The following is an 8,860-nucleotide window of genomic DNA, read 5'->3' as shown; positions in this document are numbered from 1 at the left end:
TTTGCTTAAGTGATGATTGTTGTCTGATATGAATCTCTAAACTCTGATAATGATATGCATGTCTCTGTGACTATTCAATCCAATAAGGATAATTGTGCTGGATGCTGAACTAATAGTCTTTAATATACTAAAAATCCCATGTTTGAAGTAATTGTTTATGTGGAAATCTTTTAACACAAGCAAATTCTGATATTGAACTTAGTTAAGTTTACTTTGTGTATCTTATTACTAAGTCAAAAACTAGAATAGTGCTTCTTATCTGTTAAGTTCTGATCTGGTGGATGTACTAAGTGCTGATAAGCCTCACTTATCAAAAAAAAAAGAAAAAAAAGAAATAAAAATCAGGTACTCCTTTGAGATCTAGAGTAAAAATATGGAAGGGAAGACCCAAGTACATTGCTGGTATTAAGTTATATGCATTAGAAAAGCAAAATAAATATTTTCTTGGTGACTTTTCACACTCTATAATTACTGGAGAAATACTCTGATAATATCATAAATTCTGATAAGCAATCGTGACTCACTTACACTAAGAAGCCACTGTAAAAGGGAATTTCAAAAGATGCATAAAATGAGCACAAAACAGTTGAGGTGGACTCATGCATGAACTCATTCTATAGTAGACTTCAGAATAATGACAGATTTTGAGCAAAGTTCTTAGTTATGCCTTATTTCTAAGATGTACTGAAGTGAATCAGACTTTAATCTTTATCTGCTATTTAGCTTACTACACACATACACTCCATATGAATAATGAAAATTACTGTGGTGATAAATGTTATTTTAGATGAACAGGTTAAGTGTCAGTTGCATAAATTCTGAGGACAAGTTATGATGGAAATTCTGATGATTAAGTTCTGAAGAAACAAAATCAGTATTTGTGTGAAGAATTACAGAAATAGGCATTCACTTTTCGAGTTAAGGAGTCATGTTCTGATGACTGTTAAGTTTTGATATAAGTCTAAGTTCTGATATTAAATCCTGATTCTTTACTTGACTTATTTGTGGTTCAATCTGAAACAGTCATATTTAAAATCAGAATATGTTTGGGTGAGATATAAACAGTCAACATAATTTGGGTTAATGGTACTCGTATATGCACAGTAATTTTTACTTGTTTCGTATGCTCATTAACTCCTGTTTTAAGCTTCCAATGGCTATCATTATTGCTCATCGGTCTAGGGAGACGAAGCTTTACTTCTTTTCATTTCATATTCCATACATCCCTTGGTCTTCCCTTGTCTATATAACTGACTAATAATCCTTCAGTAAAAATCAATTATTTTACTGAAACAATAATTCTTCTCTCAAACAATGACTCAGTTTGGTTAGTTTTACTGCTATGGCTCAGACAAGGTGACTATCTGGAACAATGGAGTTCAGAACCTGTTGTTGTAGAAGCTGAGAAGGTCTCTTCTCAGAAGAATGTTGAAATTGGGAGTTCTAGGCCCCTAAAAGGCTTAGAAAGCTAAATTCTGATGATGAAGTTCCCAAAGTCTCTAGTTCTGCAAAGAGACATAAAAAGCAAAGACAGGAGGGCTGTCAGTGTATAATCACATTTTGAAGAAACTCTGGAAGGAGCTAAGGAAGGGGGTCAGGAATATCTGATCCCAACAGAATCAATTGTTGTTGAATTACTTCTTTCAGTACAACCAGAAACTACTCAAGACAGATTGCCTACTCCTCCTGTGTCTCCTGTAAATGAGCCAGTACATACTGAAGACCCAGGCACAAGTGCTGAGATTGATATTCATAACCTGATTGTGCCTGAGGTTCTGTACTTGGAAGTTCCACCAGCTCAAATCACTCCACCAATAACACCAATTCTAGATGCTGATTTTAATGAAGATATTCCTTCTACACCAATTCTGAATCTGGATGATGAAAATCAGAATTTAGGTGGGCATCAAGGTTTGGCTGTTGATTAGAACTTAGTTGGAGATCAGCACTTAGAGGATGATGTTGAAGTCTCAATAGCTTCTCATACTATTCTTTTATCAGAGGAAGGTGATGATGCTGATTCTATAAGTTCTGATGCTGCTAATATTGAACTTACTGGTGAAGCTGCTGTCAATGTAGATGCTGATGCAGCTGGTCCATCAGGACATGTACCTTCACAAGCTCCTTCAAAAGCTGATCTTGTTAAAAAGTTTATTAGAGGAGATGCACAGTACCTTGGAGTGAAACTCCTAGAGGAAGGGAGTGGACCAAGGAATGGAACAAAGTTGATTTCGTTCCTACTTCAAAAATACTTGCTGAGCACTTGGCAAAGGCTCAAAGGCTGATGAGATGCTAGTCAATGATGATTTCAAGATACAGCTCAGGGTTACTGCACTCAGTACAAGACACCTTCAAAGTCAACAATCTGTACCTCAGGCCAAGGTAGACAAGATTCAAGAATCCTTAAATCAGCAAGATATGGCTGCCAAGCTGGACAGGAAAAGGTTTTTCAAACCTACCTTTGACAGAATTGAGTACATTGAGAAAACTCAGGAGAAGCAACAATCTCAGATTGATGAAATTTTGAAAAATCAAGCTTCTCATCAAAATCAACTCAATGAGATCCAATCCTCAGTGGAATTGCTTGTCTCTCTTCTTTTACCTGCTGATGCCAAAAAGGGGGAGAAAGTAATTAAGTCCAAATGCAAAACTGTTAAGTCACTGAAGGGAAAGGATGATGAAAAAGATGACCAGGGAAACTCTGGAATGGGTGGAGGTCATGGTCAAAGTAAAGGTTTTTCATCAAGTAAAGCTGGAACTACGAGTCAAAGAACAAGTTCGGATACTGGGAGAAGAATAAGTTCTGATACTGGTAAAAGGATAAGTTCTGATGAACATCTGGAACTTGATGAGGAAATTTCAAGACAGTTATTTCTGAAAGAAAATCCAGGAATGGACTTTGAGAGTCTAAAGGAAGAAGAAGCTAGACTTAAGTTAGAAAAAGTCAACTCCAAATCTGAAGCTTCTGTTGTTGAAAAGAAAATTCCTAAGGCTAAAGGCATTGTGATAAAAGAAAGGATAAATCCTGAGGCAACTAAGGCCAAATCACAAATGGAGATAGATCCAAGGTCCAGGGGCAAAGAGAAAGTTGGTGAACCTGTAAGGATTTATGTGCCTACTATGGATGAAGAAATATCTGATGAAGATGCTAATCTTACTCTGATTCCAAAGAAGATTTCTCAAACAACCTCTGACATGGCTCAAGTTGTTCAGAGTCAAGATATAGTAAGTTCTGATACGACAATGAAGCAAGCAACCTCTGACATAACTCAAGTTGGCTTGATATCAGAAGATAAGTTAAAGGAAACCTCTGACATTGCTCATGTTAAACTTTCAAAGTTACTCCTACCAGGATTCACCAAAGCTAAACAGACTCAACCTTTGAAGACTGCAACAAGTGGTTTTGAAGAAAGAGTGGTTACAGAAAAAAGAAGCAAGAGATAAATCTGGATTGGGTAGTGCTGATGAAAGAAGAATACAGAACATAACCAATGATCTAACTTCTTTAAGTGAACCAGGTGTTGGAGCAACTCCTGAAAGATTGAATCAGCTTGAATCTGTACAGATGGTTTACCATACCTTCTTGAAAGAACACATCTTGTTATATTTTATGACAGATGAAGGGTATACCATATTAGGCAGAATGCTATACCACTAAAGTATTATGAGGAACTAGAACATGCTCTATTCTTACTTCAAGTGAAGAACAGATTAACAGATGGTGCTGCAAATTATTTGAAGACTCAAATTCAGAGACAGAAGAAGCTTTATTTTGTAAAGTCTGACAGCACATACTGTCCCAAGTACAAAGATCACAAGATTGATATTGTCGAGATGAAGCCTTACTCTGCTAATATTATAACTACCTTTTTGGGTTATAAAGCTGTGGAATTCAATCTTGAGTCTGACAAGGCATATTTGATCAGACTAGATCAGGACATAAGAAAAGCTAGAATAAATGATCTCAGGGCTGCTATCTTTCAAATTGGTGAAGATACATTTGAATTGAAGAATGTTAAAAGGAGGATGGTTAATGAACTTGAATATGCTGAGAGATGTTTGTTAAAGAACTATCTTAGAACAACCCCTGATATCAAAGAGATCAATAATTGAAGCCAAGTCAAAGATCTACAACTGATTAAATTCTGATGTGTATACAGACTGAAGTTGTTATCAAAAGTTAAAAATGGTAAAGCTACAAGGACTGTAAGTTGTAGTTATCTAGTCAAATTCTCATGCATTTGTACTTAATTTTTTTGACATCATCAAATATCTGTTAAACTTGTATATTATGCTAATTTACAAGTTGGGGGAGATTGTTAGTTATATTTGATAATTTCATGACTAATATAATTTGTGTTTAGTTTTCAGATCTTACTTAACAGGACAAATCAGTACTTACTGAAATCAGCACTTACTGAAAGTCAGAACTTAATGATATCAGTACTTAAATTATCAGGAGATAATTATCAGAAGATGGATATCAGAACTTAAGTACGGAAGGACGAACAGTTAAGGAAAGGCTGATTGAAAGGAAAGAAGATCAAGACTAAATAAAGAAAAGATATGCATGGAGAAGACTTCTATGGAAAATAAAAGACTTGGAAAAGAAGATATATAATTGATATATTTTAGGATACAGAATCATATTCAATATCAATTAGCGATTATCTTGTAACTGTGTAGTATATAAACACATACATAGGGTTTACACTATATGTGTTATCATAATCGAAGTTATTATTTATTGTAACCCTAGCAGCTCTCGTGATAATTTGTTCATCACTGAGAGAGGACAGTTCCATATTGTAACAGAGTTTAATAAAGCTTGTTTTCTGTTACTTGTGTTCTTTAATTCGATTTGATTGTGATAAACACTGTATTCAACCCCCATCTACAGTGTGTGTGACCTAACAAACCCACCTACTAGGAAAGTGAAGTTTTGTGTGAATAACTCCACTATTGAGAAGTTCGCATTAGCCATGATCACGATGCGAGGAAATTAAATTATATTTCCAATTGTGTAATATTAAAAAACTAGCCCCCGGGGGGCTGAATGCACAACCCTGAGGCTAGTGGAAGGTTGTTTAAGTGGACAACTAAGCCTGAAGAATTCAGTATAAACAAGAATCATGTTTAAGGTTCAAGATTTTACTGACTTCATGGTTGAATGCCCCATTGACAACCACGAAGTCGGGGGCAGGAAGAGATACCCCGTGAGGGCAAGGAAATATGTCAACAAGGGAAAGAGATGATACTCAAGTGATATTCGGTTCTCTATTTTGATGGATCGTCAAAAATAAAAATAAGTAGTGCAAATCATGATGGATCTATGATAGAATTTTTCTTTATATTGGATTTATAATATGACGAACAACGAAGACAAGTATGAGGCCTTGGTGGCCAGAATTATCTCAGCTGAAACCTCGAGGGTCAAGAACTTCAAAAGTTTACGAAGACTCAATGTTAATGACTTCTCAAAGTAAATGGGATATTCAAAATAAAGATGGGACAACAATAAAATATGAGAAACTTGTGAAGCCACGACTCAATTTAATAAGGGCTAGATCACGAGAGAGGAAAGCATGGAGTCCGTTGCCTAGGAAATAAAAAGTTACACAAGAAGTTTTTACTCCTAAGTCACGAAGACCCAAAAATTAATACAAAATTGATAGCACCGATACGTGTAAAGACTTGTTGCCTATGTGACTCAGTCTGAAACTAGTCGGTGACCTGATGATGCAATGGGAGCATGAAAAATGCTGGAAAGGATTTGGAGTTTCAATCTGAATGCAAAGACTTTATGTAAAAAGTAGTTCATGATTCCTTATTTGAAATGCCCGAAACCCCGAAAAACGGAGTTAGCCTTGAAGGAAGGACATGAGAAGAACCGTTGACTACGCTCGGGGGGCAAGGTTGTCGCTCAAAATGTATCCTATTTAGGTTATATTGGTCGGAGATGATGGCATATGACAAAGATAATGAGAAGAAAACATGATGGATGCTTGAAGCACGCACATAGCCAACGCCCAAAGGTAGTTCCTAATAATAACCATAAGTTACTTCATTAGGTGGATTGAGGCTAAACACATAGCTATGATAACCACCAAGCAAGTGACACAATTTCTGTGAGAAAGAGTGATACACGAATATGGACTTCCGCGAATCCCACTGACGGATGATGAACATCAGCTCAACAACAAGGATTTAAAAAATATATATACAAATAAACAATTACGAGGGGAATAATCATGATTCCTACTTTATGCTTGTCCAAAGTGAATAAGCAAGCCGAGATGGCCAAGTGAATAGTCCTTGATGGACTAAGAAGAGGACCGAATATTCGAGAAATGCTTCAGCGGACTATCATGCCACGTACAAAATAAATATATGAGTTACGTCATTCTTGTTAACCTACAAGGATAAGGTTGGGATGCCCTTTGGAATCACTCCATCCCAAGGGTCGAGGCCTTTGAGTCCTAGAAGAACAAAGAAGACATGACACATGTTAGGAATATGTGTATTAGTTTGATGATAAGTTCAGCAAAACACTTAAGTAGAAATCTAGTATTTGTAGCCTCAACGGATAAGACCATCTTGGCTATCCGTTGAAGGAGTAGCCTTACTTAGCAATAAGTTTGGTATTGTAGCACATCTCACTCTCTGGTTTCAAGCTGTAATTTTTAGATGTTGTTAGGAGATAATCAGTCATGTTGACTACTAATGGATGTACAAGTAGGAGGGCTAATTGTAAATATTTCATGCCTTGTAATTTTGTATAAGTGAAGAAGTGTCAACGGATATTGAAGACCTTCAACGGATAAGAAACTAAGCTTCAACGGATGTCTCTAACGCTTCAACGGATAAGTGCTTCAACGGATAAAGCTTCAACTGCTAGAGCATCAACGGATGAAAGCTTCAACGGATGCACTGCTAGAGCATCAACGGATAAAGCCATCAACGGATGAAAGCTTCAACGGATGCTCAGTCTCATAGCAGTTGATAGTGACAGTTAACAAAGCTGACAGAGGCACATGGATTGACAGAGATGTGGTAGCCTATTTCAGGAACAACAGAAAAAGCAGCCGTTTTTAGTCTGGTTCATAATGGAAAGTCAACAGATAATTCCATATTACACTGGATAAAAATGGAACAGAAACAAGTGGAGAACTATTGTCTTATTGTACTTTATCTTTGTCTTCACTTGTAAACTTGGTGTTATATAAACCAAGTAGTAGCTAGTAATTAGAGGTGAATTTTCCCTGAGCTGTTTAGAAATATCAAGAGAGAAAATCATCTAGTTTGTACTAGGAAGCAGCTGTGATTTAATTTTGAATCACAGATTTTCTGAAATAACACATCTCTGGTGGAACAACAAATCCACCAGAAAAGTTTTTAAGTTCTTTGTGTTCATTACATTTTTATTTAAATATATATTTGTCTGCATCAGCTCCAAGCAATTCACACACATTTGATCACTCAAACACTTAGTCTTACAAATTGCTCAAAACTTGAAAAAGTTTTGAGATTTACATTCAACCCCCCCTTCTGTAAATCTCATTGTTAGTCCACCGGGAATAACAATTGGTATCAGAGCAAGCTCTTAACATACAAAGAGTTTAAAGATCTATTCTGCTAACATCATGAGTAAGAAGGATATTGGTGTAAAGATTCCAATCCTGGAAAGAGATAACTATCATCACTGGAAGGTGAAGATGCATTTACATCTTCTCTCTCAAGATGAAAGCTACATCAACTGCATTGAGAATGGTCCTCACATCCCACACAAGGTGGCCACAGCTGCTACTGCTACAGTTGCTGTTGGACAGTCTATTCCCAAGCCAAAGGCAGAATGGACTGTTGAAGATATTGAAGAGGTCCACAAGGACAAGAAAGCCATGAACATTTTGTTTAATGGCCTGGATCAAGATATGTTTGACAATGTCATCAATAGCCAAACTGCTAAGGAAATTTGGGATACTGTGCAGCTTATCTGTGAAGGCACTGAGCAAGTTAGAGAAAACAAAATGCAGCTTCTCATTCAACAATATGAATATTTCCACTTTGAAGAAGGAGAATCATTGAATGATACATTCAACAGATTTCAGAAACTATTGAATGGATTAAAGCTGTATGGGAGAGTGTACCAAGTCAAGGACTCCAATCTAAAATTTCTAAGGTCTCTACCAAAGGAATGGAAGCCTATGACTGTTTCTCTAAGAAATTCTCAAGATTATAAGGACTTCACACTTGAAAGATTATATGGAATTTTGAAGACTTATGAACTTGAGATGGAGCAAGATGAGCTGTTGGAAAAGGAAAAGAGAAAAGGAGGATCAGTTGCACTTGTAGCTGACAGTGAAAAAGTTGAAGCCAGAAATGAGGAAAAGACAATGCCAAGTCTCAAAATTGGCACAAGCAAATCAGAATCAAGCAAGGGTAAAGAGCAAGTTGCTGAGGATGAAGACAATTCCAGTCAGGATGGATCTGATGATATCGATGAACATCTGGCCTTTCTGTCTAGGAGGTTTGCAAAGATGAAGTTCAGGAAAAACACAAAGTTCACTAAGCCAAACAAAAACATGGTGGACAAATCAAAGTTCAAATGTTACAACTGTGGCATTAGTGGACACTTTGCAAGTGAGTGTAGGAAGCCAAATTCTGAGAAAAAGAAATTTGAGCAAGTTGATTACAAAAGGAAGTATTTTGATTTGCTCAAACAAAAGGAAAGAGCTTTTCTCACTCAAGATGATTGGGCAGCAGATGGGGTAAATGAAGATGATGATGTGGAATATGTCAACCTAGCCCTGATGGCTAATTCTGATAAAAATGAAACTAGTTCATCAAGCAACCAGGTAAT

The sequence above is a fragment of the Apium graveolens genome, unplaced genomic scaffold, assembly GCF_009905375.1.
Source record: "Apium graveolens cultivar Ventura unplaced genomic scaffold, ASM990537v1 ctg3909, whole genome shotgun sequence".
NCBI lineage: Eukaryota > Viridiplantae > Streptophyta > Magnoliopsida > Apiales > Apiaceae > Apium > Apium graveolens.
Note: the sequence above shows the minus strand (reverse complement) of the source record.